Source organism: Triturus cristatus, chromosome 5_2 (genome assembly GCF_964204655.1).
Source record: "Triturus cristatus chromosome 5_2, aTriCri1.1, whole genome shotgun sequence".
Taxonomy (NCBI): Eukaryota; Metazoa; Chordata; class Amphibia; order Caudata; family Salamandridae; genus Triturus; species Triturus cristatus.
Window position 1 is genome coordinate 737,621,042 of NC_140588.1, and position 15,036 is coordinate 737,636,077.

The following is a 15,036-nucleotide window of genomic DNA, read 5'->3' on the forward strand; positions in this document are numbered from 1 at the left end:
AACGGTATGACGTAGTTTTGAGTCATAACTGGAAAATTGGGTTGTGATGTGAGTCTGATAGTGAACCTGAGGTGTACTACATATCCACAGGGGATCACCTCTGTACTACAGTGAAAATAGGAAGGCACTAAAGCACAAATGGCCTGCTTGCAACAGATGTCACTAAGAATATCCACCTTGTGGCTGTCAGTATGTCATTTTTGGTTCAAGTTTTACTCCTCACTCTCAGGGGTTGAGATTCTAGGGACACAGTCACTATTTGAGTATAAGTACTAAGGGCCATATGTATCAAAAAAGAGTTTTGCGATTTTCAAATTGCGATTTTTAGCGAATCTCAATTAGAGAATCGGAAAATGCAATGTATGTAGGATTTGCTAAATATTTTGCGAATCCTACATATTCCTTATTTGCAAATCGCAAATTGAGATTCGCAAATAAGGAATACCTTCCCATTCATTCCTATGGGCTAGGAGGCCCAAAGGAATGAATGGGAAGACATTCTCAATTTGCGCTTACCAATTAGAGAATCGTAAATTGAGAATGCAATTTCAAGGTTGCAAGGGTGTTAAAAGGACACCCTGTTACACCCCTGAAATATGCATGTGTGCACATTTTGCGCACATACATGCCCTAAGGGCATGTATGTGCGACATATGGCACTTTTAAAAAATTTGCTTTTTTAAAGAAAATTGCAAATTACCACCAACTTGAAGTTGGTGGTAATTTGCAATTCCTTAAGGCCAAATAGCAAATTTCTGGTGCTTCCAGAATTGCATTTAAGGAATCGCAATTTGCAAATCCTTAATTGCATTCGCAAAATAGAGAATCGCAAATTTTGCAATTCTCTATTTTATGATGGCCTTTTGGGATGATACATCCCAAAAGGCTTTTTCCAATTTGCAAACGGGCTGATTTTGAGAACCTGCCCGTTTGCAAACTGTAAAAAGGCTTGATACATATGGCCCTAAGATGCATAATTATGGCAGTACAAGTATTCATAGTAATTGGCATTCCTGCAATAGATCTTCCCTATGTAAACAAATAACATAGATATCATGACAGGGTGGCTGACTTGTACACTGATGCCTAATTATGGCACTCTCTGACAGTGTGATGGTTCACATGTTCACCAGAGCCTGGATACAGCATTCTGTTTGTGCAATAGTTAATTTGTCTAACGACCAGCGGGCGGCAATGTTCAAAGGATTTCCAAAGACTCTGTTCAGTTTACTACAGGTCTCTTTATTATCTTTATTATCCAAACAGTGTAAATGTGTATATAGAACAACAAATTAATTAATCAGCAACTATGTTAGTTTTTGCACTTGTTAAATAGTAGGCAAAGAAAGTTGGCAAACCACCAGCATGGTTTACAATTGAATTGTACGCAAAATAGCTAGCACCCTCTCACAGTAGTTGAAGCTGCAGTAGAGCACCTCCTTTTGAGGCCAAATTACTGAACAGCCAGAGTTTGTGGATTTTCAGCAAGTGGAAGCTCAAATGAGAGTCTTTACTTACTAGGGAAGAGTCGGCAAAGCAAGTTGACAAAGCCTGAGCATGGTTTATATATGAATTGTGCCCCAAATAGCTACCACCATCTTGCAGTGGTTGAAATCCCGCAGCCAACACAACTGGACAATGCCAGACCTTACATCTGATTCAACAAGGTAAAGGAAGATGTTCTCTGCCATATCATTTCATGTTTGCCAAGAGGTTAACCAAGATATGAAAACATTATACTTTGTAAAACAATTTTAAAAGGCAAAGTGAAGAAAATACGTGATAATACCAAAAGAGTATGGACAGATAGCAGAAATTGCTGCAAGATATATTTTATGATTTTTGCCTTTTAATAGCTTGTGTTAGTTTGGTGCAGTAAATGGCACATTTTAAATCAGTTTTTTTTTAAAACAGTTTGTTAGCCTCGTAGAGATTGAAACTTATTACACACAGCTTATATGCTTCTGGAGGAAGAACTTAACCTACAGAACTATATATCAGTATTACAACTTGTGACTACAAGATGACTATGGGGCTTCTTAAACAAAGTTATGAACCTCAACCCACTGAGCCATTTTTTCCAGAGCTCCATCGGTGATCTATGAGTTGTATGAGGTGCACTGATGAACACAAATTAAACACCAAAGTTATTTCCTGAATTTTAAAAATTGCGACCAGAAGGTCTTTGACACATATGTGTAGCAGGTGCATTTTCCACCTGAGCTTTTTTTACATTATTAAATCCTGAGAAAGGCCGACTCAATGTAAATCTCTACAGCAGGTGCAATAACCCCTTTTGCTATTTAGCCAGCAGATACACTTAGACAGCAGATACAGTTAAGATTAAGTTAAGGCAGCTCACTGAATTGATATTTCTGCTGGGCTAACCCGAGAGCTACCAGAAGATCACAGGTTTGAATCTTGCTGTGGCCAGCTCAGCTCATCATCTGAGTTGATTAAAATCAGTACCACTGAGTTGAATAACAATGATAAAAATGACTAACATTGTGAGCGAGTTGTAGGACTGTGGTAGCAAGAGGCATTTAAACAAAAGAGATCTTTGTGTGATTTTTATTTAACAATCTCTATCTGTATTGCGGGTGAAATGGTTTGCTGCAGTCAAGCATGTGATTTTCACGCTGGCAAGGCCCGAAGACAAGATTTTGCTTCAAACAAAATGGTAGCCCTTCAGTCTGTGCTAACAGAAGAAAATGTTCTCTGTAAAGTGTTCTGCTACACTTTGGAGCCAAATGAACAAAAAGCATCAATATCATAAAGTTAACTTTGAGAGCAGCATTCTCTAGCCAAAATGCAGAGTTGTTTCCAAATGCAATTACAAAAGTAACCTGTTTTAGTATCGGAAATACCGCCTCAGTGGGAGGGGTGCAAGATATTAAGCCCTGGAAGAAGATATCTACCGAGATCAAAACCATCCCCACCATGGTGTTGCTTATCGTTACAATTTGTAGAGTTATACAAATGTTAAAGCCTTTGTAAATAACGTTTTATTTAAACAGAAAGGGAAGGGGAAAGTTAAGGACAGAGGACAGTGAGATTCGTGGTCCTCGTGGTAAACTGATTAAAATCCACCCCCAAATTAATAACTGTTTTGCACACGGGTGCTGCAATGAACATGAATACTATCTCAAAGGCCCCCAATCAGCCGCGCACTATTAGGAAAAGGAATTCAGCAAATCTGAAGCAAGACCTGTGCTTCATAGCTGCCAAGGTTTCAGATTGCCATGTGTGACATTACTGACAATATCGTTTTTCACTATTCAAAGGCTATCTGCCTCATAGGATAGAATGGGAGATACTTTGTAAAATCTTACAGGTGTAACTTCACATTGAGAAAATATAGAGAAATAAAGTTTGGGCTCTCTGAACTCAGAATTTAATAACACATCTTTTAGTAAAGATGGTTTTTAAATTGTGTGTTTGAAAATGCCACTTTTATAAAGTAGGCCTTTTCTTGTTTAACCTTTCTGTGTGCCTCTGCCTGTTTGTGGATTGACTGTCTGGTTTTAGAGTGACAGGGGCTGGGGATGTTCATTCACTGTAGACAGTCGCTGGGGGGTTGAGGTGTGCCTGGCCCTTCCTGGATGACTTAGAGCTGAGCTGAATGGGGCCTGGCTGCATTTAGAGTAGGTTGGAGAAGTTTTCCTTGCACCTGCATAGGGTCTGTCTCCCTTGAACAATGCTGTCTCCACCTCCTGTGAGAACAGAACTACTTTGGACTGGGCTCAGAGACACTTGCACAAAGATAACAATGACAAAATGGGGTATAAGTAATAGACCTTAAACCCCAGAACATTAGATCACTTCTGGAGTTAAGAGGAACCTTTGCCAAGGAGAAGAGCTGAAGAGCTGTGAGGAGGAGTACTGCACTTTACTTTGTGCTGTGTGGGGTTGGCCTGCAGTTGCTGTTCCTCCTGTTCTGAAGTCTCAGAGACACAAGGACTTCACAAGCCAGCTCCCCTGAACTCTGCTGCTGAGAGTTCTGACCTGCCAGGAGGTGCCTATTCCAGTTTGGGGCCTCTGGAGATTGTTCCTGCTGTTGGGAGCTGGAAGAAACCTGAAGAGCTGAGAAAATCGACACATCACCTTTCTTACTGCTGTTTTTCCTAACGCAGCACCGCCGTGCAAGAAGAATCTCCACGTACCGCTGCGCAGCTGCAGAGACGATGCAGCGCCTGTCGTGGCTGCAAGAACCAACGCATCGTGGGATCGTGGCTGAAGAGACTGATGGCGCGTCGCTTGCTACCGCCGCATCGATCACCAACATATTCCAGATTTCCGTGCATCACACCTGTGCGCCACGTTTTCCCGACGCATCACCCGCGGACCTGAACCATCACTTTCCCCTACAGTACAGATTTGACGCATCACTTCTCATGTGTGCAGCAGAACTGTCTCATGGCCTCCCCAAGGACTTAGGAACTGGCGCATCTCCTTGTTTCTCGATGCTTCCCTTCTCTGCAGCTGTTTGGCCGTGTGAATTTTGACGCATTTACAGGTACTTTGAGTAGAATCACGCATCCATATTTTCTATGGACCGAGTTACTTGAAACTTTTGAAAATGTATATTCTTATTACATGTATGTTGGATTTTTGTTGTTTTGGTCTTGTTGAGTTTAGATTAAAGATACTTTATGTTTCTAAACTGGTGTGGTGTCCATTTGTGGTGCTATCACTGTATTATAGTGTGTTTTGAGTAAAAGTACTTTACACATTGCCTTTGGGATGAGCCTGTCTGCTTGTGCCAAGCTACCCAGGGGGTGAGCAGGGGTTATCTAAAGTGTGTATCCCCCTTATCCTGACTAGAAGCAAGAGTCCCTATTTGGACAAAGGTACCTACCTGTGCCAACTAGAGATCCCCATTTCTAACAGAGACCATACCACTCTTTGTATCTGATCCGCGCTTCTTCGCTGTCAGTGATAGTTTTCGACTTTGACCCAGTCTTATGGGCATAGATGTCTGCGGTTGGTGCTTTGAACTTTTAGGGGCTAGTTTTTATCTTAAACTTTAAAAATTAATAACTCCGGTTCTAATGACTGGATATTTGTCTTTTAGGTGTCAAATAATATATTAATATCTACTCCATTTTTCTCAATTCGTGTGGGATTTTTCTTGTGTTGTATTTTTACTTTATTACTGTTTGTGTGCTGAATAATCCACAGAATGCCTCTAAATTAAGCCTGGTTGCTTTTGCCAAGCTACCAGTAGGTTAAGCACAGGATGATTTGGTGACTTTTTCTGATTCACCTTGACAGAGATTGCAGCTGTTGCTTGAGCAGGACTAAAACACCCCAGTCACAAACAAACCAATTTCTCACTAACATTTTTCATTGCTTTGATGAAAATCAGATACTTTTATGTAAAAATAATGCTCAGTATTATTATATAGCTTATACATTCCATTCCATAGATATTTGATACCTCAGGTAACTAAGTGAAACACACAAAAATGGAAATAAATACTTGCCCCTAAGCACTCTTCCGTACTCCTACTAACTACTCCTTACTCCTAGCCTACTTTTACTTTATTTACTCCTACTCTTAATTACTTCTACCAACTCCTAACATATGCTACTAATTTACTCAGTTATATGTCTACTCTTACTCCTATGCCCACCTACAACTACATACTCATATTCCTACCTACTCCTACCTATTTCTACCTTCTCCTTTTCTCTTACATCTAGTGCCACTTGCTCTAATACTTAGTACCACTTTCACTCCAACTTGTATCTGTTATTTCCCCTATTGACTCTTAATCTTATTCATTTAGAATCCTTACTTCTAGCTATTTATCCCTAATTGCTACAATAGACATCTAATCATATGTTTACACCTGCTTACTCCTACATATTTATACACCTACCTAGGCACCTCAGTACCATCCAGTTCTGTTTCTCATACCTACTAATTACTTCTTACCCTTATTTCAACTCTTACTCCTACTTAAGTATATTTGATTTTCTTTTGCCTCTTGATCTCACTTCTACGTATTCTGCCTGCTAGCTATTTACTCATACTCCTATTTGTACATCTACATACTTTAGTTATTCTACTTATGTGTACTCATACTCCTCCATCTACATAAGCCTACATATTTATCATCCTATATTGTTACACCTACTTATTCCTGCTCAGTCCTATCTACTTCTATTTATTCCTACATATTTCAACTTTCGCCTTATGTTACTGTTACTCCTAATTACATCCATCCAACATTTCCGTGTGTCAATAATCGACTCTCATCAAGCACATCTATGCTGTCTGATGTCGTGTGTGTTTGGGTGTACTCTGTGTTGTGTCTTTGTGCATATGTATGTGTGTTTATGTATGTGTGTCTGCATTATGTCATTTAGATCTAAGTAATGTCTTTATGCATGAGTCCCTGCATCTGTGATTTCGGTGCATGAAAACATATTACAATCAACGTATGTCCAGTACAACAAAAAACACATGCAGCTAAAACATGCCAGTCTTGTTAGCTTTGTCAATGGTTCTTCACTTCACATTTACCACACTCTTTTCCACCTATATTTTCACAGGTGGAAGAAAAGGGGTTAATCACAATTTCAACCAGTAGAAAAACACATGAAGCAGAAAGCTTGTACCTCGGCAATAAATACAGATGCGACAACAATTGTTCTTCGCCGTTTTGGAATACTTGTGGTAAACCACTATGTCGCGTTAAGTGTGAGTGAAAGATAGGCCTTGCCGAGAGTGGCCTTTCCCCAGGTCCTGTTCCACAGTTCATCACGCTAGTTTCACTTCACACCCCGAGCAACAGTTATGACACAAACTTTCCACAGAGGTGTCATGTTCTCTTCTTTCACTCTGCCGTTTTCTGAAACACCCCCTCCTTGCCTTTTTTTCATTTATAGAAACGAGATAGAACTCAAACAAAAAATTGGTGTTCAAATAATCTGTACAATCATATCAATGTGGCACTACATTTCAACTAGTGTACGTGCTTACCAATTGCGCAAGTTGTCCAGACAAGGCCTGTGCATGCCAATAGTGTTTAACAGATCAGTGTGAATGTGCATTTGCCTATTTAAGGAATGAATACAACATCTAGAATCATTTCTCAAAGCTGAATGAACTATTACCTAATCATGTGTACCAAAGGTTCATCTAGATGTCGGATATTAATCATGCTGTCTACGTGAATGAATTGTCATTTCATCACACGATGAGAGTATATTTTGAGTTGAAGTGATAAAAGGTATCCAGGGCAGCAGAACCTGGTTGGACACTAGCACTAAACCGCCTCGCACTGAAATTATTTTCAGCCATAGAACTGGTGAGATAGCCCTTTCAGAGACAGGAGAGTCAAGGGGGGAGAGCTGAAAAGAGTTGACACAGCCTTTCCTCCGTCAGAGGTTGGTTAAATTGATATGAAATACTACTCGAGCAGATGTCATCTAGTGACTCACTTGCTCATTGTGGAAATTGGAATCTAGGATTCCAATTCTGGTTTCCACCCTTGATGCAATCGTTGGATCATGGGAAAATCTCTTAAACTCCTGTTTCCTAAATTCCCAGATCATCCAACATAGTATAAGTTTACAAATAAGCTACGTTTGGTACTAAGTGCATACACATGGTCAAAAACACCATTCTGATTCTAAAGGAGATGAACAGGAATGCCATAAAATAAGACTGCCTACATTCCATGACATGACTTTATTTGTGATGGTCATGCTTACAATCGTGAGCATTGCCTTTCATTCAGACATCACCTGTTGTCAAGTAGAGACACAAATCCAGCTGCGGGAAGGTACTTCTGTAGCTTATGTCCAACAATGTTACTGAATTCATAATGTCAATGGTTCTGTCCTATCTAAACTACTGTAACATTTTATATATGGCTCTAATACAACTCTCACAAGTCCAGAACAGGAAAGTTAAATTATTTTCAAATTTGGGATATGTATCTCCTGTAGGCTGTCCATAGGCACCCTGTGAAACAAACAATAAAAAATCTTGAACAGTTCTGCATCCCTTCTATAGATAACAGTGGGCAGAATGTCCTTGATATCTTCAAAAGTTGGAATATTACTCACTCTCCCAAAAGCTGAAACTCACGTCCAGTCAAACCATAACAAATCAGCAGACCAGAATCATGAGGAAAAAGCATAAAGGCAGAGCCCGCTAGTTGTGCAAAGAGGCACACCTTTGGAATTTGCTGAGCCCACATTTAAGATCTTGCCCTCTCCTTTCAGCCTTAAGAACTCTAAAAAGTCTCTCTCTAAAGAAGCTGCCATCCTTGAAAAAGAGCAGTCCAGGATGTCCTCCCTCCCTTAAAGAAAGAGGCCCTTTGCTCAGATAGGAGAATACAGCATTACTAAGACAAGTGTCTTGGCCAATGTACTGGAGGCGGGAATTATACGTGACTATAAATATCAGGAATAAAGTGACTCACACAGTGACATGCATTATGAAAAAAATACTGTGCATGTACATTGTGTGTATTGCTTATCACAGTAAATTGTAACGTAAGCAAATCTTTCAATAGGAAGGACTGTGCTGGAACAAAATGGCAGCTAAACAGGTGATAACTGAAATCCAGACCTTCCATCGGTAGGGTACAGAACAATGAGCTTAAAAGAAAAGAGAGAATGCTTGTCTGCTGGTCCAGCTTTAATTAGCAGTGGACATTCAGCTCTGAACAGTTGCCCTGCATTTGGAGAAGCGAACAGTATCTTGTTATGCAGAGACTGAAATATCACTGCTTTTTTCTACAAATGGATAGAATGAAATGCCTTTGTAATCAATCAAATTGCCAAGCTGATCGACATAAATATGCATGAGCATGTGGTATATGGATTGGATCCTAGAGGAACTCCATGCGGCAGTGGTGTAGGGTGGGTGGGAAGTTCACGATCTTTGCTTTTTGGGCTCTAGTTTGCAGAATTGGGCAAAGCATTTGGGCATTGCACCATCAAAGCCCAATAGATCTTTTATGATATTGATGAGTGTTGTGTGGTTTGATGGGTCAAACAACATATAGAAAGATAGGGCGAGGAGAGAACCTTCCCCACAGTCCAGGATTTGTAGGATGTTGTCCAGAATGCCCATCAAGCATTTCTCAGAGCTGCACCGTGGATGAAAGGAAGAGTGACACTTCCCTGGGCGGTTGATTTTCAATGAGTAGTTTGTGAGTTGGGAGAAAATGTGCCTTCAATACAAATTCACAGGACCTGGTCAGTGTTTCAGCAGTATCTGTTATGGTCTTCTGGGCCTGCTGTGACTTGTTTCAGTAGAGAAGTAACTGGACCCTTTTCAAGGCTGTCAGGGAATACTCGGTTGTGCCATGAAGAACTGGATATGTAAACTATGTCGAACCATTGGTCTGAACGTTAAAAAACTAATGGGGGTATTAGGTCTGCCTGGAACACTGCTGATTTTGAAGGGAAAGTGGGTTTGTGTGAGCGAGCCATAGAGAGCAGTGCGAACACAGACAATGTAATCCTGGAACTTTCATCAGGATGATTGGGAACTCGGATTTCATGTGTGTTCAGAGACAGCCATCTTCTGCCTGATCTGATGTTTTATGAAAAGACCATAGTAAGAGGACCAAGATAGACTTGTCTCAGGCCTTGTAAAATGCCTAAGGTCGGTTCAAGAATCTGTAATTCAGTGCCTTAAAATATGGGTCCTTGGCTCATTTAATGTTTGTCTTCCCAGCTTCGAGTGTGGATTGGAATCCCTTCCTTGAGGGCTCCCTTGGGCTGTGTGTTGTCTGCAGTGGATTATCAAAACGGGAAAGTTTGTTGTAAATCGGTAGATTTTACTAGATTCTAATGCCCAACAGGACACAGTACATCTCACTTAATGTATCAGTCAACTAACCTCGGACACAAGTGAAGCACACAAGTGGAGGTGGTCACAAGTGGATTGCACCACCCGTCTCTTTTTGTAGACTGTGTTGCTGTCATCACACTTACAATGTGGCCTCACAATGTGCTTTTAAACACTCTGGTTGTATCCACCTAAGCTCATAGTAGGGCAGAGAAGTGTGCATCATTTTAACTTCCATCTTTTCTACATAAGACGCTGTCTAATATTTACACCTATGCTTCTGTGTTAAGTTGGTGTGAGAAAAGCTGTGTCATTTGCCCATTGTGAAGTTTTGCCACTCAACTTACACCCAAAGATGGTATCATGAAACCAGATAGCTAGCCCATGCATGGAGGATCATCCTTTTGCAGAGTGTCACAGAAAACAACACTGCTGCATTGTTCCATGTGAAGACCATCCTTCACCTACACAGAGCAGGGGAGCAGGAGCGTATCTTAGTTAGTGAGGTTTGGGGTGTGAATCTCAAAGTTCTCAACAAAAAAGTAGCAGCCCACAAGGTGAATGGGTAAGATGACTAAGCTTCAGGGTGGACTGCTCCCATGAGGAGCAGGATCAGTACTGATTTCCATTAAGAGGGACTCTGGGGCTGATTTTTTGTTTGGTGGGCAGGTCACCAGTATCCTGTTCACCAAACTCAAGGTTCACCTACCCGATTTTGAGTCTGGCAGACAGCATCTTTTACACTGACAGAGTAAAATGTACTCTGCCTGTGGAAACCTTCTTCTGACAGACCAACAGAGTAGGAGAGGTAAAAAAAATCAAACTTTAGAAAGATGGAAAGCCTTCCGTCATGTTTGACAGAGCGGTCCGCCATGAAGGAACTTCCTTCCCATGCATACAGATGTCTGCAGAGGCATCTCTAAATTTTGCAGGCAGAATAAAAGGTAGGGTGGCAGACGTGAGTTCTCAGCCACCCTGTCTGCCTTTACTCAGTCTAACAAACCCTAAACCAGTCCTTCTATTTAGTGTGGCACAGTAGGCAAGAAATCGATAGTTCAGAATGCCACCCTGAGTGATTGCCAGTGGTTGGACTATTTGCAAGCGCTTGTCCCATCACCTTTTGAGGGTGTGATTCCCGGCAGTGTGCCTGGAAACCTAAGACTGGCATAGCTACTACTGTCAATGTTTGTGAATTCCAAAAAGTAGTAAAATTGCTTCTATAAAAGGAATATTTCTATGGGTCTGGATTTACTACTTTTTTGGTAAACCAGTCACTACAATATATTTGAATTCCTGGTCCAAAAACTGAACAAGGTATAAAACCTCTGTGTAAAATCTGCACAAGAAAAACCCACACAAACATAGCAGGTCGACCCTCCTGCAGCTATGCCCCTAGCGAAGAGCTGCCCACTGCAATGAGCAGCACTTCCTAAATTGCACCACATTTCATCAAGAACTCTAGAGGGAAATTGCAGTCCTGGCTGCCACCAGGGAGCAGCAGTTCAACCAATCACGTCTCATTTTCTGAGATGCATTAGAAACAGGTTCACTACCACAAAGAACCGCAAAACTTGTCAAGTGTTTAGCATCGCAGATTGCAACCCATGCAAAGCTTTTTTTTTTTTTTAAACCTTACCCAAAGTTGACAAGCAGCAGGCCCTGCAGCATGCCCTAGCTTACGGACCTTGGAAAGGTGCACATTCTGCGGGAAATCTCTCATAACAGTGATTTGTAGATATTTTTCATCGACTGTTAATGGGTTGAGGGAGACACCTTTGTTGTAATCACAGCAGAAACCGTGACTCATTCTTTTGTAACAATAACAAGTGTTACCCAATATAAGCTGGAGCTCCATTCAATGGATTTAGAATGACCCTGCCAGAATAGGAATTTTCAACCAACAGGTCAAACACTGATCTATCACTGAACTTTATAAAAGCGTATCTTCAAGGTTTAAAATCAAATTCAAGAACATGAGACATGAACTAAAAACACCATTTCATACAGAAGGATTTATAAAAAAAATATACGTTTTTGTTCCCTGGGTGAATCCACACATTGTTAGTCTATGAAACAGACCCAGCACTTTTACTGTCAGGCCTAGGCTAGGGTTATTGGTGCAACTTCCTGTGGCCTGGTCAGGCACTCCCTACAGAAATGAGCGCCCTGCCCACTTACATTTTATGAACTTGGGCCTGGCAGGAACGCAAGTTACTGAATTAGGCAATGGATTGGCAGCATGTTGGGCGGTAATGGAACAACATAAACAAATAGAAATTGAAAAATACCTTATTTTCGAATGCAGGGAATAAGAAGGAATAAATATTTCTAAATTACTAAACCCTTTAATGATAAAAAAAAAGGTTACACTTTTTAGAGTGCTTTAAAAGGAAATTGCTGTAGTCTATGCTGAAATGAAACGCACTTCCCTTCAAGCGCATGTTGGCATCTGTTATTCGCTGCTTTGAGTGGCTGTTGTATTCGTGCTCTTCGGTGTGGTGCGTGTAACCACAGGGGAGCTCAGTCAGCCACTGTCTGCAGACAGGAAACGTGTGCACTTAAAATGGGTATGTACTGAGTGCACAGAGCATACTAAATTGCACGTGGACCTCTAACAGATACATTTACAGGCAGAATACTTAGTTGGCATTCGGATTTATAGGAAACGTTGCCTTCTGGGCAGTCGCAGTTCCTCATTCTGAAGACTGCATGCCATTTTCATAAACATATTTCAGCAGCTGTTCAAGTAGCACATGCGTTACTACTTCCCACTTCCTCTTCTTAATCTCTCTCTCATTCGCAATCTACCTTTCTCTTTGACCCTTGCTCTGTCGCAATTTTACTCGGTTCGTTCCCTCTCTTTTTTAGTGTGTCCCTTGCCTCCTGCCCTCTCTCTTTCCGTCTCTCTTTCTCACCCTTTGATCCTCTGAACTCTTCTCTATTCCTGTTCGCGATTTTTCTGTTTCTGTTTCTTGTGTTCTCCGGTACTTATTTAATGTTCGTACATTTTTCTTTCTTTTTCTTTGTTTGTTTGTTTGTTTGTTTCTTTCTCTCAATGAGCCTCACTGTCACTAAAAAAAATACGCTTTTCTAGTGTAAATTACACCAGAAAGGCGTATTTTTATGTATGATAATGTTTATACTGTGTAACCATTATCCTAAATGTTCAGATTTCAATTGTCTCCACAACGCTGATATCATTCTTATCTGGTCTAGGGAAGTGACTGTGGTTAAATACAGCTCTTATCTTTGCTACTAAACCCATTTCACACAATAAAACAGCTTCTGCATTGTTTGTGTATCTTTTGCTGAACATATTTTGACCTCAGGCTATTTCTAAATGTACTATTGTCCAGCAAATGTTACGGACTGAGCTTTAGAATCTCACAGGACAATACACAGTTTCTTACTATCTGGGTTGACCCTGCAGAGTATAAATAAATGCAGCACCACAAAGAATTTCAAAGGAAACGCATTCACTTTCTTAAACACGAATATTACTGTGTATAAATAAGGACGGACACCCCGACGGGAACGGACTGCTTAGTTGCAGGCTGCAGCATCCGTTAGTCGAAACTTCTCAAGGCAAGCACGTGCAAGGAACTGCCTTTACACAGTGTAAGTTCTTACCTGGTGGTTCCTGCTCCACTTGGATTACATCCAAACACGCTTCCTTCACACCCACTTCAGTCTCGAGCGTCAATGCCGAACCTTGGGGGCACCCGTCCTCAGATGAGGAGCGCTGGCTGCCGCGCGCCGGTTTCCAGGCAACGCCCTCTTGCCTGCGCTCTGCCGCGAATGGACCTTGACTGCAGCGCTGAACTGAACAAATGGCAATGCACCGAGCTCGCATTTCCTTTTTCCAGAGCCCTCAGTGGTTCAGTCGGAGAGTTTTTGGTCAACTACGCGTTCCATATCTCAGCATGAGAAATGGACCCACGGGAAGATAACAATTCTAATTTTAGAACAATGCCTGCTGGTTGTAGCTCGTTAAGAAAGATTATTATGACTCGGAGCCGAAGATTAAGATCGCGCCGGTGTCGTTTGCAGGATTTGGTGTCCGTAGAACACACGGGATCCCCTCTCGCAGAGACCTGAAACTCCCCCGCCAATGTTTTCCTAAAGCTGCCAGCATTTTACTACAAGCATTTGTCTAGTTTTCACAGTATTACTGGCTCAGTGACAATGTATTTGACCCCCTTAAGTGCTGAGGCTCAACCCCTCTCCCCATCCCTCGGTGCTCGCCCTTTTTGATATTTATGGCAATTTGAGCTTAAGCCTTCATAACCTTTTACCACAAAAGACATAGAGTCTAATTGTGTGACCTTTACTAGACCAGGCATTAGTGAAGCCTTTTGATTTTTGTTAAAATTATATGTATAGTATATTTACTTATAGGGGTTTTTAGCCAGCCCTCCTGATCCTTTGGTCTACTGTTGTATCAATCACATTTTAATTCCACCCACTGCCGCATACAGCATAGGACAATGGTTCAACCCACTTCAGCCATTGGAAAACTTCACAGTGTTGGAATTCTCTTTCACAAGGAGCACATTAACACACAAAGTAGTTCCTGGCCCGATCTATTAGCTTCTCCAATGTATGTTTCCACATTTTGGGGACTCTAAACAGGTGCTTAATTTGTAAAATAATAAGTGCAGGTGACCAAACTTTTTCTTAGATAAATGTTGAGCAGTGCTTAATTTGAGCCGTGGTTTCCTGGGGCTAGGCACCAGCACTTAATTAGTTTCGGGTGCTCAGTATCAGGACTTAATTGTCAACACCGCACTTATGACAGACAGTCTGCTACATGGTGGCGGGTCTCATCTAATTTAGAGATAAGCAGAACAACGGTTGTTTATGAATACAACATACATTAAAAATGACTAACACCTGCCTCCGCAGCCATTCATTTAGCTTTGGGGACCTGAAATAATCTGAACTGTCGCACTTCCACGCGAGAGAAATGGTTAGTAGTTGTTTTAGCAGCGATTACAGGGGCAATGGGTGGTGCAATCTGCAGTTGCCTCCTGGTCAGGGCCCTGGCATTTATTATTTTAGAAATTGAGCACTGATGTTTGGATTGCCGATTATAAAGGTTGCATAATCTTGAATCCACCTCGTACCTCTTTCTTCCACCACCCTACATGCATTGCCCCTTTATTTCACTCCTGCAGGATCTTTTTCATCCCTAATTTCTCTCTTTGTCACTGTTT

The 15,036-nt window shown here is 41.3% G+C and overlaps 1 protein-coding gene across 1 annotated transcript in view; it reads right to left on the reverse strand.

The window, feature by feature from the left end:
- GPR174 (G protein-coupled receptor 174) overlaps positions 1-13,655 on the reverse strand; it is a 204,629-nt gene extending 190,974 nt beyond the window's left edge. The window contains exon 1 of the mRNA XM_085606661.1: positions 13,451-13,655. The gene's annotated coding sequence lies outside the window, so the exon portion shown is untranslated. The remainder of the gene's footprint in view (positions 1-13,450) is intronic.
- Between the last annotated feature and the right edge of the window lie 1,381 nt (positions 13,656-15,036).